The sequence below is a fragment of the Chinchilla lanigera genome, unplaced genomic scaffold (assembly GCF_000276665.1).
Source record: "Chinchilla lanigera isolate Chin_1 unplaced genomic scaffold, ChiLan1.0 scaffold00003, whole genome shotgun sequence".
In the NCBI taxonomy this organism is placed as follows: Eukaryota; Metazoa; Chordata; class Mammalia; order Rodentia; family Chinchillidae; genus Chinchilla; species Chinchilla lanigera.
In genome coordinates this window covers 34,759,063-34,777,262 of record NW_004955404.1, presented here as the reverse complement: position 1 = coordinate 34,777,262, position 18,200 = coordinate 34,759,063, and the positions used below count along the sequence as shown (strand labels likewise).

Below are 18,200 nucleotides of genomic sequence, written 5' to 3'. Positions count from 1 at the left end.
TACAAGCTGGGTTTAGCTATTGCATCATGCTGAAACCCATAGACCCTGCCTTCCCTCCCGTGCCCACACTAGCTCATGCCATCCCCTGGGTTGCTTTTTGTATCTGACCAAGATGGTACCTACAAAATGCTTATTAACCCCTCTATTTGGACTGTTTGAACTCTCATTGTCTGTAAGTTGGAACAAGGAGCATCAGTAACCATGGATTTGGAATCTTCTAGGAAAATCTAGATGTTTCAGAATTAAATCTGCTTAGGGTTCCAGGAAAACATTCAAATTCCACTAGACAATAATTAGGAATTCCAGAGAGAGTAGGATGATTATTATCATCTTGATAATGAGTCTTAATATGCAAGGTTCACTTTTTATAGTATAAATATCAGCTGATTTTTGATTCAAAATAAATGAATACAAGGTATGAAGAAAAGTCAGTCTTTGTAGTCTCAGGTTTCAAACTCCAAACTAAACGTACACTTTGATGCCTCCCAAAAGAGCTCACCAATTCCAACTTAACCATATCTAAGAAGGTTACATTGTAATCACTGTCTTCAGGGTAATAGATAAAGCTGGATCTGAACCCCACTGATTACAACTCCCTAAACTAGATCACCTCCTGTTATATAACATATTGGCTGCAGGAACTGAAAACTCATCATTACAACATGGGCTTCATTAATTTGGAGAATACAGCCTTCGATGCCAAGCTGGCTACAACAAAATCAACAGGCAACTTAATTGGTAAGGCATCCTTGGGTTGTGCACTAAGTTTAAGACTTGAGAAAACATTCATTCAACCAGGAAATGATTCCATAATAGCAGAAGCTAAAGAACACCCAAAGAATGAAGCTCAAAGCCAGGGAGTGAGGACTACATCAAAAGACTGTCAACGTAACACAGAAGAATGAGGTCATTGATGGAACGCTCCTTATTAAGTTTATAAAAACACTGGATTCACCTTCAATGGGAGAGTGCCCTTTAAGCATTTGTAATTTAATTTTGGTCACTGATAATAAAACTTTAGGCTGTGCATACCAGTTGAAGCAGTGAAAAGAGGACAGAGGAGAAGTTATAAATATATAAATGATCAGGGTTTCAACATTGTTGATTTTAAGGCATCATTTAAACAGTAAATCCTTCATCAAGGCAAGTGTCTGGTGTGTGTGTGTGTGTGTGTATGTGTGTGTGTAAAATGGCACCTGCATTTTAGAACAACTGCACTGTGCAGTGCACAGAAAGAAAGACCAGTGCCACTAATTTCATAAAATCACTCAATATCCACCCTAAGCTCTCTGTAAATTCATAGTACTTTTGATAGTTTTAATCAACTGCATAAAAGGTCTGCAACATGGACAGGTCAGTTCAGGTGTTGTGTCAGTACTTATAACACCACTTGCTTGCTTTTAATGCCACCAACAAGAGCCATCCTTCCTCTCTCTTGTGAACAAAATTTATACAATAAGTGAGATTAAAATACACTGAAAATAAAATTGCATTGGGGCCCTATTTACTTATTAGTTCATTTATTCCTTTATTTTGCATCATTGTCCATGCCAGACTTTTCTGAGGAAGTTTTGTACCCTGAGGATTGGGAAACCACAGTCTTTCAAAAGCATGAGTGCATCACGGGGTAACGGACAGGTACTGGGCAAGGAGATAAGATCCAGTTCTGCTTCTTTCTATGCAGCTGTCTCTCTTTTGACCTTGATCAAATGTTTTGGTCTTTGTAAAACTGATTTTTCCCTGGTGGTAAATTAAGCCATTTATGCCCATAACATCTATATACAAATTTAGTGTAGACTGACAACAAAAAGTTTGTTAGCATCATTTTAAGCATATATAGTTTTAAAACTAGAAACCACAGTTTGTAGTATTCAGCATAGATTCACTTATAAAACAGCACAAGTGTAATGGGTCATTTACAAAGCAAATCATTTTGAGAACACAGCCTGCTGAAAATGCTCTTCATTTTTCAGAGAAGCAGGCGATGAGGGTTTAGAGCAAGCTTATGGGGGCAAAAAATCAAGGAGATACTGGCTTTACCTACATTCTGCAGTGCCTCTATGGTTTGACCGTCCCTTTCTGGTCAGTGGCTCCCTGTTACCATAGCTTCTCTGCTCTTCCTTGCCTCTGTTCTGCCTTCTTCAGTCTCTCAGTTATTGCAGCTCATTTCTGGTGCCCTTATCTGCCACTCACGGAAGCACTGCTACCACGCTTGCCCCATTCCTCTTCCCACTCTCACCCTCCAGGCTTTCTCCCACGTACGTTTACTTAAATCTCATTCTCTGAAGATCAAATGTTTTGCTTTCAATGCTGAATAAAGTTGTCTAATTTGACACTTCAGTCCACACTGACATACTAAGGTAAGAAAGCTAAGAGATTACCCTCCTCAAAACTTAAATATTTTACCTTGACTTACACGTTTCAAATAAAATTTTATAACAAGGAAATTTTACTGTTGGGGTATACATTATATGCAAGTAATAATCAAGTAAAATCTCCATCTATAAATCATATAAAATAAACAGAAATTTAATTCATAATTAGGTTTGCTATTATGTATCTAACTATATAAGTAAAAGCAAACACTTCTTGGTCTCTAGATGCAAATAAGTAAAAAAGACTAGGAAAACTTTTCAAATATCTAGCAGAATGATTTTAGTTTTAATTTTGAAACAATGAATTCCACATGACCTATTTTTCTAATTTGAATTAATTTGATATAAAAGAATGTCACTACAACTGTGTACTAGCAGTGAAAATTTAACTTCTAAATATATATGTAATTCCATTCACTTTATGTATCGCCACCTAAAACCTAAGCTTTGACTTCTTTAAATTCTAAACAAGTAATTGTAGGCTGCTCATCCATTATCTCCATTATCTGCAAGCGCTCGCTCCCTGTACAGGATCCACCATGGTAATAGTTCTTTCATCAAAGCCTAATGGTTTGTTTCAAATAATCAAAGTGGTGTTTATATCACTGTCCTCAGGTGCAACCATTTTGTTTCCTGGAGAGCAATATGGTACATGCTAATGTCAGAAGTGATAAATCAAAGTAAGTACATTTGTTTTTCTACCTTAACCAGTCTATTCAGCACCACTAACAAAAATACATCTTGGCATTTGCACTTATGTACTTTCTATTGAGACTGTCCAGTAATAAAGATTGCTAGGAAAAACTGCATATGTAAAATACATGGCTATATGTAAGTCTTAGCCATCTGAGAAATTTTAGTGCTATACGTGTGATATGCTATGAATTGATTTGTATCCTTTACCTGGGAAGATTATAGAAATAGAGGAGTATTTGTGCTACGAATGATTGGTCATATGCCTTCTACTTGTATGAAATCAGAATAGTTTGCTTTCCTAAAATCACCAGATATTTTAAGTGGAGATACTCACATTTTAATATTGTAGATAATGTAAAAAAAAAAAGGTCAGAATAAAAGAGCACCTCAACAACCATGATAAAATCAGAACCAGCTTGAGAGACTGAAATCAAATATACCTTTTTTATACATAAACTTATGACAGCCAATGAGACACAGAGTACAGTTAGCATAAATTAGTATATTCAATCGTTATTCTTATCCTGGATAATTTCAGGCTGAATTTAAAATGACATTGGAAGCTTGTGTTCTTTCAGCCTGTGCAGGCTCGAAAGATCATAAAAAAGTGATGTTTTTCCTAGGTCCGAAGAAGAAAGGAATTTGTCTAAACAGTGATCATTTCCGGTTTCCAGTTCATGTAGTAGCACTCCAAGCAGCATGGCAGAGACCCAGTGGAATCTGCCTATTCACCTACTTAAGCATATATAAATGAGGAAGAAACAAAGAAAAACTGACAACTGGAAAATAAACGGAGATGAATTAAAGGCCCACTATGTTTAACCGACCAGTCTAATATCCTTCGAGAGTCAGAATTCCCTTTCGCATTCATCTCTGCTCAAAAAAGTAAATGAGAGCAAAGCCACAGGAGCTGTGACTCCTAAAGGGAAAAGAAGACAGAGCAGAAAACACAGCCTGCAAAGTCCAACTCATGCCTAATAAAAAATAAGAAAGCTGCAAACGTCATCTTATTTACCTTTGGGTTTTAGAACTGTAACAAAAAATTTATCCTCAGCAACAACACCTCACTCTGTTTCTCTCTACTCTAAGTGATGGCTTCTTCACAATCAAAATTCAGTCAATAGCCCAAGCCTGATAGGACTTATCTCTAGATGTCAGCACGGTTCCAGAGGAACAAACTGACAAAGAAAAGACGATAAGTTGGGGGATAAAATCCATTTAAATGGTAGAACACCTGATGACGGTCCCCAAAATATATACAGCTCAAACAGTGCTGAAGAAGCTTAATTACACATGATAAAACGACTGAATAAAGTAAAAACCTTCTTTTCATTCCACATGAAGAGCTGTGAGGGCGAATGAAGATGGGATGGATCATTTCAAAATGTCCTCAGATCTAGAGCTTCACTTTAAAATTTTGGCTACCATTTCCTCAGTACCCTGAATCTAAATTAGGGGAACTTTCTGATTCCTAAGTATTTTCAAGATAGAATTGCTAGTTTTACGGATGTCAAAATAGAACATCTAAAATATTTAGTAACTGCAGTTTCAGTTAAGCAGTAGTGATAAAAGTAAGCACAAATACAAGTTCAGTATTGTTAAGAATATTAAGACCCAAGAAACAACAATCAGTGGTAACTCAATCCAGATTTAATATTTTTACTTCTTATGTACACCAATATAAATGTATGTTTTCTTTCATTAAATCATTCCCCCTGAAACTAATCCTAATATAGCATGTTATATGTGTTTGCCCTGTATTAATATAAACCCACCCAAGAGTTCATTTTCTGATTCTGTGAAAGACCCCCTTCAAATGCACAGCTTCATAATCTATCACCAAATCATGATTAATTTTCTACCACCATGCTACATAGTGGGATTACTCCCAAATGTTCAGTTTAATTTAAGTACTTTTTGATTCATGAACCAGGGGATAACATACAGCTATAAAAGGTAATCCAATCCTAACATGGCCTTAACCCCTATAATCTGCACTTCAATAGCAGAGAAACTGTATAGTTTTGAAACTGTAATCAAGAATTTTTTTTGCAAACACACACTGGAGCTGTCCTTTGCTCCCATCTCTTATTAGATTACAATGAAACGACCATGCTCTCTTTACGGTGGGAACAGAGCGACCCTGGGGTGATTTATAATCTTGTGAAACCCTGTCCACACCGTTGACCAGACTTTTTTTGAGGTCACTATCTGTTTCTTCAACTGATGTCTTCCTGCTGTGACAACACTGTTGGAGAGCTGTCAGCACACAAGAATTTCTCAGGCTATGTATTGTCTTTGAATGCATTTCTTGTGTTATTTCTATTGAGAGGCATTTGTGTGCTTGGTGTTTAGACAGTAAAGGATCTCTCTAAGATTTTCTCATTAGTCTAAATCCTGACAAAGAGAAGACAACTAAATAGGAATAAATGAAGTGGATCTCCTATTGACAAAAGAAGAGAATATTTATTTCTTCTAAATTATAACATTGCTATTGAATACAAACAATAAGGCAACAATTCATTTTTAAAATGGGGCCATTGTTCTCTCCAATAGCAAAATAATTTGACTCCAACATGTTAGATATTGTCAAAAGGAAGCATTAGCTGAAAAGCCTGGGGCTTCCATAAACATAAAGAATAAGTGTGTTTTGCTATTTTTTACATAGGGGAAGCAGGGGAAAGTGAAATGAATGAAATGTGCTAACTGATTTTTTATAAAATAACTTGCAATCACTATTCTTATTAAAAAGCTGTTATAGATGAGTAAAATATGTTTAATTTTAACGAACAGCAAATGATACAAAAAATCAAGGTGGCCATAGAGTTAGCGTTATTTTATTTAGCATAATTTTCCTTGTTATGTAGAAAAATTTTCATCTCTAAAATACTGAAAACGTGAAGAAAATTCTTCAACTGATCAATTTGGCTGCTCATAATAAAATACCTTTCTCTATTGGAAACATGAAAATATTTTTAAAAGGCAGGGTGTCCTGACTGTTAGGGTCAATTGACTCCCTTGTTCCCTTATTTTGTTTATTTTCATTTTAATTGTATTTGATTTAAATTCAATGGGCAAAGTAACATTGGGTTGTTTTACTTTGGTACTTAAACATCTTATTGCGGAGAGAGAACATTCAAACGTTTCTGTATTTTATTCTGCCTTTTTTTTGAGAGAAGGAAATTAAGAAAAGCAATTTGAATCTCCCTTTCTCTTTCATTTGAAAGAAAATGAAGTCCATATGGTTTTAGAAAGATATTAACAAAGAAATTGTCCCTCGCCCTTCAGAATCTTTCTAGACCCAGATGAAGGGAAAGTTTTGAAAGCTGCAAGAAGATATTTTGTAGAAAAGAACCAATGGTGATGTAAAAGAACATCAGAGGATCAGATATATTTATGTCACTTGGGCAAAAACAGCCAGGGAATTCATCTCAGCAGTGTCTGCATCCTGTGGACCCGCTGAGTTATAGGTTCTGCGGTCTACGGGACATGAGTCACTTTCACTAAGACACAGATCTGGGTTACTGAGGCACATGATACTCTCACATTTTTACACTCTGTCTCCCTGTGTTTAGAAAATAAAGACCAAAATTTATCTTCTATAGATGAAAAAGAAATACACACTGAATTTTATTTGAAAGTGTCTCTTAGCCTAATTTGTTTCAGGCAGCTTGTGTTTTTTTTTTTTTTTTGGTTTTTTTCTCTGGTACCGGGAACCGAACTTACGACCTTGCGCTTGCCAGGCAGGCGCTTTTGCCGCTGAGCTAAATCCCCAGCCCCTCTTAGCCTAATTTGTATGCGCTACCAGTTGAAGTACAAGTGAAACAGTGAAAAATAATAATGTTGATAAACTAAAATGGAGATTTACAAACATGTTATCATGAATTTTTTATAGCAGTATCCAAATTTCAGATGGGGGTGATACTGTATGAATTTAACTCCACCTGAACTTACATGAACCCAATGCCCACATCAGTTCTGGGATTTGGCAACAGAACATCAGGGCCTATACTCTGTTGAACTGTTAAGATTCATAAGATTATTTAGCCATCTGAGCTATTCAGCTTAAGAACCAGTGGAAGACTCTATTTGAAGACCTTTGAGGCTGTCATGCATTTTTGGCTGGGAATGGCTTTGTGAAGTTAAAATAAAATATTTTAATGGTAACTGTGTTGGATGCAACAAGTTATAATCCCTAGTTTGACTAATAGCTCCAACAGTAAAATGTATGTTAGTTTTCCCAATTAGCACACACTATTTCAAAATCAGGGAAGTTTCTAGATGTGTTAGAACCAGTTGCTTCTCATGTTTTTGTTCATCATTATAAACCATTTTGAAATTATGAGAAAAATGGTTAATTTTTCAAAAATATGGACACAATGGTAGTTATTATAACAAGTGAGTCCCATGTTCCTTTGTTTCCAAGAAGTAACCTACCACTTACCTTCTCCAAGGATTCTTAATAAAATGGACAGAAAAAAAATCAATTAAAATAGTGAAATCCCCCTTAGGGCAAAGTTACTTCAGCAGTCAGTGTGCTTCTCAATAATCTCTTTATCTTGTGCTGCAGTAATACACACTTGTGCCATGTTTTAAAGTACTATATTTTTCATAATGAGGCTGTTTAAAACTGAGCACTGGAAAGAGAACGGTGCTGATACAGCAAGTGTTATGATATAAAGACAGGATTATGAGCAAAGCACACACCAGAAATAGAAGACATGATTAGAGGCAAAATGGATGATGTGAATGCCGTCTTATAACAAGCCTGTGAAGTAAAGCGGCCTCAAAGACCCCAAATATCCACCTAATCTCCACTATTTGGAGCTATTACGCCCAAGAGCACCTCTGAAATACTATTCTGGGACATCATTTCTGGAATCACTGTCTATATAAAAGAAAGTGGTCCCAAGAATGAAGTCAGAACTTGAAGAATTCAGCATATAATTTCACACACACTTTAATGCTTCTTTCTCGTCACTCTCCCCCACCACCCGCTAGCCTACGTTTGACCTGCTCTCTTGCTTTATAGAAAGTGTATCCACCTGAGTATTTCAATGAGATAGGACTTTTTTGGAAGCACTGTTAAAGTTGATTTAATGTTTCCCATTTCAAAATATGTGATCCTCATGTGATACTAAAGATAATATTCATTGGAGATCAACAAAATACTGCATCCACTTTAGCGTTGAGAGTCACAAAACCAGCACAATTTGGGAAGGCTAAAAAAAAGAAGGTATTTGTTAGTATTCTGAAAATCCCAGGTACTGTTTTTTACCTCTGCTTTTTCTGCTCCTTTCTTCTCCTACCTGACTTTGTCTCAGTGGCTGTCCATACATGGTGTGAGGAATTTAGAGTTGAGAATCGGCCCAAGAATTTGCTGCATAGACAGAGAACAAGGAGACAACAGGCTTGCCAAAAGTCTTTCCCATTTCTCCCCAAGTCCCTGCTAAAATTCACCATCCTTCCAACATGCTTAATGGTGAAAACCGTGGCGCAAATCTTGGGAAGCGCTGGATCAAGTGTTCACAGTAAAACCAAGCAGGACCAAAGACAGCTGTTTCCAAACAGTAACTACCCATCTATTTGAAGAAAACCAGCCAGCACACTTCATGAATAAGATACCTACAGCTTGCCAAAGCAAATAAAGGCTTGTTTACTGAGATGCGGGAAAACACAAGGAGCGAGCAAAAGGACTTGAAGAAGTAAACTACAGAAAGATACTGTATTGAAAAGTCTGAATTAAAATAAGCTTTTAATCAATCTTCTAATCACTGACATTCATGAGAAACACTGTAGTGCTTATTAACATGAAAACAAAAACAAGGATAAAACTCAGTGCTCTTGGCCTGCCTCCAACTCAAGTAATTTTGTTTTGCCTCCTCAAATTATCCCTAAGGTAACAATTATCTCATATTTTTCTTAAAAAAATCTGCTCATATTTAAGCTACTGGCTACTTCCATTATGCACTGATGAAGAAAAGGTGCCCTACAGGTCTGTAACTGGGAACCCCAGCCTGCCCCTGAGTGTTCTAGTTCACACCTGTTGTTCCAACATAATTGTTAACACTGCATCATTTTATTCTCAAGAGCATCCTAGTTTGGGCAATAAAGTTTATGGTCACCTTACCTATACTGAGCTGGAAGAATAGAAGAGGTGGTAAAGGACAAACTTCCAACAAAGAAAATATCGCAACAAAGAACTGTACATTAAAATATAAAAGACAAGTGGTCCAATACCCTATCAGAAATATCTTACTACCTTGTAAAATTACCTAGACCTGGAAATCTTCCATTGTATGTAGGACATTTATATCTCTTAGTGTAGAACTAAGTCAAAAGTAATCACTGCAGTGTATTTTCCAGTTTAAGAAATTAAAATATTTCTGTGCAATTCAAATGAGGACAGAATACTTGAATACAGAATTTATTACTGTTACTCAAGTTGGGGAAGTTGGTAATAGTCTTACTTTGTTTTGATCAAATATTGACTAACAATAAATATAGCCAAAGTATTCTAAATCACATATTATATTCCTTGACCAAACAGAAAAATAATGTATCATCCTAGAATACTCTGGGTGCTAGGTAATCCCTCAAGAAAAAAAATTTCCACTTGACAATCTTTAAAAAAATGTATATTTATAAAAGCAAGGTTAAATATTTAAATAAAAATATAAAACAATGTTTATTGACCATTTTTATGTTAGTTACTGTGCTAAGTTCTTCATACATACAATTTCATTTAATACAACACAAGTATTATTATTCACTTTTACAGTTGAACAAACTGATACTTGTAGATTTTATTTATTTTTTTCTGGTTGATTCATAAAACTTGCCTAAATTCCCAGAGCCAGCAAGTTGTAGAGACAAGATATTAAAACCTAGCTTTTTTCTATAGCAAGGGGTGCCCAAGTCCATGAGAAATTCAGAAAAATTTTAATCTTTTCCTACTTGTATATAATGAAAAGCTTTATTGAATTACCTCTGATCCACATTTCCTATTTCCCTTCTCTACTAAGCTGGAAATCAAAGCCAGAGAAAATGCAAAAAGAAATAAGCTTGGTTAAAATGCCTCTGAGCTCTTCCTGTCTCCTTCAGATCAGACTCAAATGTCATTTTTCTCTAATGAGGTAAGCCTCATCCTGACCATTATATTCAAAGTTTCAATGTCTCACTGTCCGCACTCCAAGCCCCTTTCACTTTGATTCTATTCTTATGGCCATTATCACTTGAAAACTATTAAATTTGCTTATATATTATCCTATTTATTGTCTGTCTCTTCATCTCCAACTATAATTGGTACAAAATAAGACCTACAAGGGTAAGGCTTTTTTTTTGAGACAGGGTCTCCCTTTGTAGTTCAAACCATCTTCAGACTCCTGGCAGTACTCCTGCCTCAGCTTCCCGAGTGCTGAAACTACAGGCATATGCCGCTATGCATGGCTAGGGTAGAGATTTTTGTCCATTACTTTCATCAATGTATACAAAGCACATTTCAAAAATGGTTGTAACATATTAGTCATGACAAATGTGCATCATTAAAAAGACAAAAGATAGTTTTCATTCCTACACACACAAGCACACACACACTCATACACACCAGTTCAACCTCTGTTAATTTAGTAGAAAAAAAGGATCAATAATAATTTAAAGGCTGGAGTGGAGCTCATTGGTATCATGTGGGAGACTCTAGGTTGAATCACCAGGTAGAAAAAAACTTGAAATAAAAAAAGATTAAGGGCCAAGTAAAAATGCATTATTCTTTAATGGAAGATTTAAGCTAATATTTACTAAATATACTCTCTGACTTGGAATTTCTTTTGAAGCGCCATTCAGTCATACTTTAGTATGTATATAAAATATGCAAAAGCATCTGTTCTATTGAGGGTTTTTGAGTAAACCTATTATGAAACTACTGTTGAATTTCACTAACTTCAGGGATAGAAAAAAACATTTTACATTTATGTGCAGCCGGTAAGGGTATGAGGTATTCAGCTATAAAACAGTATTGTCAAAATACTTTTTTAAAAAACACAAGCTGCAGAAATAAAGTTGTGAGAATGTAATAAATAGCTGAGCTAGAAACTTAGATCACTACTATTGCCAGTTACCACTTCTTCTCCTGGGTAGGTGGAAAGTATAGTCAACATTGGTAAACCCTGAAAATTAATACTACATGCATTTCCTCATCAATCAAGTCAATAGTAGCTATATTACAAAAAAGGAGCTGATGGCAAGCAGAACAAATATGTCAGTATGAAGTCTAAGAAGTGCTTACTTTCAAAAGGACAGAATAGCTTAATCCTCAAAACTGTACCAATACTGCATGCAATTATTAATGAATAGTTGTGATGTAATGAAAACTAAGTACAATGTAGGTAGACTCTGCTGTGGTTTAGACCTTAACTGTCCCCAAAAACCCATATGCTAAATGCTTGGTTTCCAGGCTGATGCTATGGGGAGATGGTAGAACGTGTGAGATTGGCAGATGTCCTTATGTCACTGGGGATGTACTGTAAAAGGAGATTGTAGGACTCCAGTTCTCTCTTGTGTCTTCTTGTTTCTCAGCTCTGAGGTGAGTGAGTTTGATCTGCCACACCCTCCTGCCATGAGCTGCTTCACTAAAGGTCCAGACGTGCCAGGACAACCAATCCTGGACTGGAGCCTCCAAAAGTTTGATTCAAAATGAAACTTTTCTCCCCATAAGTCAATAGCCTCAAATATTTTGTTATAGTGTTAGAAAGCTAACACAGCAGGAACAAGATGGGTTTTGTAAACAGAGTGTTGGCAGCTGTTTTAAAACTCTGCAGATAGAATTTTGGTGGGTTTTTTTTTTTTTTTTTTTTTTTTTTTTTAGTTTTTCTCCGGTACCGGGAACCGAACTCATGACCTTGCGCTTGCCAGGCAGGTGCTTTTGCCGCTGAGCTAAATCCCCAGCCCCAGAATTTTGGTTTTTTTAAGGTACAAATTGCATGCACTATTAAATAATTGCATTAATGGAAGAGTTTTATGAAAAAGGGGTTCCATGAGAATAAAACGTTACTCACCATTAGATAGAATTGTAAAAGCTGTTTAGGTTATTTTTCATGATAAGTATGTTCTCTTGGGGCTGGGGATTTAGCTCAGTGGCACAGCACCTGCCTGGCAAACTCAAGGTCATGAGTTCAATTCCCAGTACGGGAAAAAAACCAAAACCAAAACAAACAAACAAAAAGTACGTTCTCTTATAAACAAATGCATTTTGTGCATACAAAGACTTACTTTCACTGGAAATAAGAGTATTTTATGTAGACATTAAGAATAAAAAATAATAAAGAGAATTATCAAAAAGATGAAGATATAATGAAACCAAATTCCTGTATCACTCCTTTGAATGAATCATATCACCAAGAGCAATATGCATTACTGTCTATAAGCCATCTGGCATGAAAATATTGAGTTAAAGAGATTTTGAAGCAGTTCCAGTTTAATATTGATATTTACTTACACTAGATCATATCCTCCCACTTTTTCAATAATATCATGATTTTTCATGGGCTGATCCTAATTGGCTATGATTATTGTAAAAGCACATTCTTTCCGCAGGTCTTGGTCAATAGCATTGAAGTAAATCAGCCAGGGTCACTCTGTAAGCACACTCGGCAAACTGGAAATGCTTCCACTTTCCGTGGGGCTACCTTTGTGCTTTACAGCTGCTTAACCACTTCAAGGTCAGCGCAGAGTTTGAAGTGAACTCTGTTAACAGAGCTTTCATTTTTATTCAGTACTGTAGTATTTTTCAAATTCTAGTACAAAATGTTCCCATTGCTTGACACTGGCTCGTATCACAAGCTCAGACTCGAATACAATAAAGGGATTTCTTAGTTACAATCATGACTCAGCAGCACAGTAAGCCTTACTCTCTGCATGTCTCTGAGTTTGACTTCCATTTAACTTTGAATAATTCATCATGGAAAAATAATAGTTGACCTTGGAGAATTAGGGGAAATATTTTTTCTTCTAAAATTTGATATGTGGCTGCTCTCAAAAAGTTATTTGAAACCAGAAAACACAGAAAAAAATCACTATTTTGAATATCATACAGAAATTATTGAAATATTGTCAATGCATAGACCAGCTTTGAAATTTGCTTTAAAGCTCCACTCATTATTTTATGGTTCACAATTCCTAAATCACACTGCTAACTTTCTCTCAAAGTTCGTACCAAAATCTATAAAGTTCCTACTTTGACTTTTCCCATGCATTCCAGGTATGTGTGTCCAAATAACACCTGAATAATTCACAAGAGTCTGAAACTCAAAACTTTCAAAATGCAATTATTTATCATTGCCAAAACCACCTCATCCTTTTGGTCTTACAATGGACTAGATTCTTCACCAAAAATAGTTAATCTCAACATACTTCTCAATCTTTGCAAACGTCTCATCCAGTTTTTCCACTTTAGTTTCTTTCATCTGTTTTCCTCCCTCCATCCCCAACACAGCTGCCTTAAAAAATAACTCTTAGTGATTCCAAAGTAGATTACTATAATAACCTCTAGTTTAAAATGCCTCCAATTTGACCCTCTACGGGTCACAGAGTTACCTATTGAAAACACAGATCTAATCCTATCACATCTCTCATTCAAAAATCAAGCAGCAAAACAAAAACCTCTTCAAATCTACAAAGCAATGTTCAAATTCTTAAGCAATATCATACAAGACCCTTCCCAACTGATCAGGGCCTACATTTCCAGCCCATGCTTGCACACCTGACTAGCAGGTATATATAAACCTGCAACACGGTCGTTGGAGAAAAACATCATTTCTCTCATCATCCTTCTATTATTTTAGACCTTTGCAAATTTCTGTCTACTTATTTTGCTATTATTTCAAACACTTTAAACTCAATAATATAGATGCATATCTTGCTAATACGACAAAATTAGGGTAAAGAATAATAAAAAATACAAAATGAAGAAAAGAAGTGATAAAATAGAAAAAGCCAGACAATAATGTAGGTAAAAAGAACACTGTAACATCTAACAACCACACCAATATCTGAGCAGATATATTTAATTTTAAGTTTCTTCTTATTCATGTCTTTAAGACTGAATTTCTAAAACACATGTGATTTACAGACTTAGAGGAAGAGTTTATCACTTTCCTTTCTGTTTTACAAAAGATAAAAGGCACCTGTGAGTTTGCAAGAGGATAGACATACACACACACACACACAAAGCTTACTGTCACACACTGGTGACAATCACAAATCTAAGAAGGTACTTTACTGTGTTTTACAAGAATCCTAAATAGACTTACCTTCATTTTCCTGGCAGCCATGTATTTTCTGAAACTCAAAATTTGTGAATGCCATGAAATCACAAGATTTTACCTAGTAAAAGTTTGCAAAAACTAATTCAGTCTAACCCTGATTCTTATCTTCCACAATATTTTCTATCCAGAATCTTTAATAATTCTTTAATAATTCACTCAATAATTTAATATTTACAGGTGCATGCCAGAAACTCAGAATAGTACTTTTAAAAGGTAACTAAGTGCTTTCTAATGAAGAATAAATTCATTATTTAAGCTTTCCAAGTCAATTCCAAAGTGTAAACTTTGTCAGAAACTGAATTTTCCCATCTTTCTTGTCCATTGGAAGTATGCTCGAACACAACCACTTCTCACCATGAATAAGCTGTGAAATGTAGGTGAAAATTAACTTTAGTTACAGCTGCCAGCTTGGAGTTAGCTCTTGGTGCTGGCTGTCTCATTTAAGCAAGCACAGCTGTTTATGACACTGAAGAAAAATAAATATATACAAAAAGGAATACTGAGAGCAAAACAGCCAACAGTATTTCACAGTACAAACTTTTTAAAGGACACTGATAGCAGAGTAGACCAAAGCGTAGAGGAAGGAAGAGTATAGATTCCAAAGATAGTTGGAAATAAAAAGGCAAAGGGTTGAAGGGTTATGAAGGATTACTAGGGAGCACGAGAAGGAAATAAGAGATACCTAAATATCTAACATTCAAAGCTAAATTTTAAAATGTTAAAACATTTCTCCTTTCAGTTGGCTCAGAAAAGATGACAACAGGATGAAAATAATTTTACACTCCAAAGGTATCTGTTCTTTGGACTTTCCAGATGAGTGTCTCTTCAGAGCACTAGCTATCAAGGTGAACGCACAGATGACACTTTTTACTGTTGTATATTACCTGAAATTATTTGAACTATAATAATAATGCCTCTAGGACTCTATTTGATTTTGAAAAACAAGAGAATTCTGTTTCAAACTTGGCACTCTATGATGAAGCTTGCGATTCTTAAAGAAGTTTTTTTTCCAGTTTATTAGACATAGACAAGTGAGGATGAAATTTCACTTAAATGTACTATAGTCCAAGATGCAATTGAAGACCATTTTGATGTAATAGTTATTGAACGAAAGGAAAGCACATTGACCATGCATTGTATCAAGGTTATTTAGGAAGATGTAGTGAGGATTTATGGTTATATGCAGCTCTGTCCACTGCTTAATCCAAGTACATTTATTCCTTACAAAAATTTAAATGAGAATACTATTTGCAAAGCCTTCTGATTTTTGCCCAAAGGATGTCGTAAATGCAAAGAGTCAGATTTCATGAGAAGTAAAGTCAGCCCATTAAGACAGAATTTTCTAGAGGAAGTGGAAATTACACTGCTTCCTTCAGTACATCCTTTTCTTTCCACAGAAAGGCCTGCCAGGTGAATCTTCATCAATAAAAGTTACTAAGGAAGAACTGAAGGTTTGAAACTCCAAAGTACATGAACTAGTGAAATCTGAAAATGAACAATCCTGCTGTACTTGAAATTATCACAGAAAGGCACACTGCTAAAGTTTCCATGAACTTTCTTCATGACACACAGCAGTGTTGTTTTAAAAGTCATACTGTTGTAAATAAGCGGTTCAAATAACCCTGGACAGGTAATCAAGGCAAGAATACGAGGTGGTAGAGAAAAGCTGGGAACTTGACCACCAACAGGTCCTGTTGTGAATAAACAAGAAACTTTAGAAACATCATGGGACTTCACACTTTTTCAACGTGTCATTGATGTAATTTAGCAAATAATTATTAACAATATAGGACAAAATGATAAATATACATACCATAGAAGAGTATGATCACTGTTTAAATTTTCAAAAAAATTTTTTTTAGGACAAGGGATATAGCTCAGCAGCACAAGCACCTACCCAGGTCCTGAGTTCAATTCCCAGTACTACAAAACATAAATTTAAAAAACATTTAAAAACACCAACTTTTACAGTAAAAGGCACATTGACATTAATCCACCTAAAATATTCCTCCTCTTTTTGAAAATATATATCCCATTGTTCTTGCTACTTTGTCAGGCAGATCTAAAAGTCCTCTTTCATTCATGTCGTTTAGCTACACAGCTGATTCCACGTCCTAAACTGATTCAAAACATTTACCTTTCATGGTCATTTTAAACTTCAGGGAAGCGCTAAGTCTCATGGTGTCATATCCACTAAGTAAGTTGATGAGGACACATACTATAATGTTTTTAAAAGCCTGACTTTTCATTGGATCATTCCTGTCAGCAGAATTCCTGGTGTTTTATTTTTATCTTATCTCAGAAATACCTCACACTCAGGAAAGAGGACTTTCAGAACCGCTTCAGAAAGTGGCAAGAAGAGTAAGGTAACACATCTGAAGTGGGGGGATAGGGAGTATTTTGAGTGTGATTAATGGTAATGTGTCTTTAATAAAAGTTTAAATTTAAATATTCACAGTATATTTCAATTACATATTCTATATTGTACTTTCCTGAATGAGTGAAAAATGAAGTTCTTCAGTTCTAATGTATGGAATGAGTTATTTGTGCATGATCTTTTACTCAAGACTTTGATCAGACACTAAACATTAACAGAAAATTCTAAATATTTAGCTGTGCTGCTGCTAGCTCCTTCCCTTATCTGTCCTGGAGCAGGAGTTCCATCACTGTTTTTACATATCTAACCTGGTGAAAAATCATTTCTTTCTACACTTTCTGAAGAAGAACAAATTGAAGAACCTACCCTACCAGCCTTACCCATCAAGGGAGCAAGGTAATGTGATAAACAGCTTCCTCACATGAAGCATGAGGGTACCACAATAGCTAAGTGCCCATTTCTCCATAAAAAATGAAATAATACTAGCAGTCTAAAGAATGGCAAAGTACTTGGGTAGAAGAACACTTCCACGCCATTTCAAGATTTATTTTACAAACAAACCATGACTTTAACCTGTTTGTTATTTGATAAGATTCCCTATCATGAAAAAATAAGTTTAAGTTATAGTCATTGACTAAGTATTTTCTGAATAGCACAACAAGGAGTAAGTTCTAAAATGAGATTTCCTGTGTTTGCTCTTTCCAGTTGCCAGGTATTAGCTGTGTCTCCTTGGGCAAGTTAATTAGCCACTCTGATCTCCGGTGCTCTTATCTTTAAAAAGGTAGTTACTACCTACTTCATATAGATGGTACAGGAATGCAACTGACCACATATATAAAACATTATAATTCCTAGCAAATCATAAATATGAAAATAATAACATAATTATCAAACTGCAAATATATGTGTGTGTGTATATATATATATAGAGAGAGAGAGACAGATATAGAGACAGATATATGTCTCTATATATAGAGACAGATATATGTCTCCATATATATATAGAGACAGATAGAGAGAGAGAGAGACCCTGATTTATGAACTTAATTCATTCCATTCTGGAAAAGATGGCCATGTTTGCATTCATCATGCAAGGTAAAGTTCTCAAACAAAAACAAAATTTACCATTGACTTCAGTTTGCAAACCAAATTGTCCACAAACAGAAGTGTTTGTCAACTGAGGTACTATTATACATAAGTGTGTGTGTGTGTGTGTGTGTGTATATATATATATTTTTTTTTATTAGGTAATATAAATAATTAGTAATACAAGTAGGTAGTAACTGCTTTTTTAAAGAGCATTTACATATATATATTCTTATATATATATATCTATGCTTCTATATACATATATACATACTTTTGCTCTAACAGCTCAATTCAAATATTTAAATGTTTCAAAGTTATATATTTGTTGATGTTTTCATAATT

The 18,200-nt window shown here is 35.2% G+C and overlaps 1 protein-coding gene across 1 annotated transcript in view; it reads right to left on the bottom strand.

The window, feature by feature from the left end:
* The window catches only part of Dach1 (dachshund family transcription factor 1), a 378,258-nt gene that overhangs the window by 340,775 nt on the left and 19,283 nt on the right, over nucleotides 1-18,200 (bottom strand). The window lies entirely within an intron of this gene.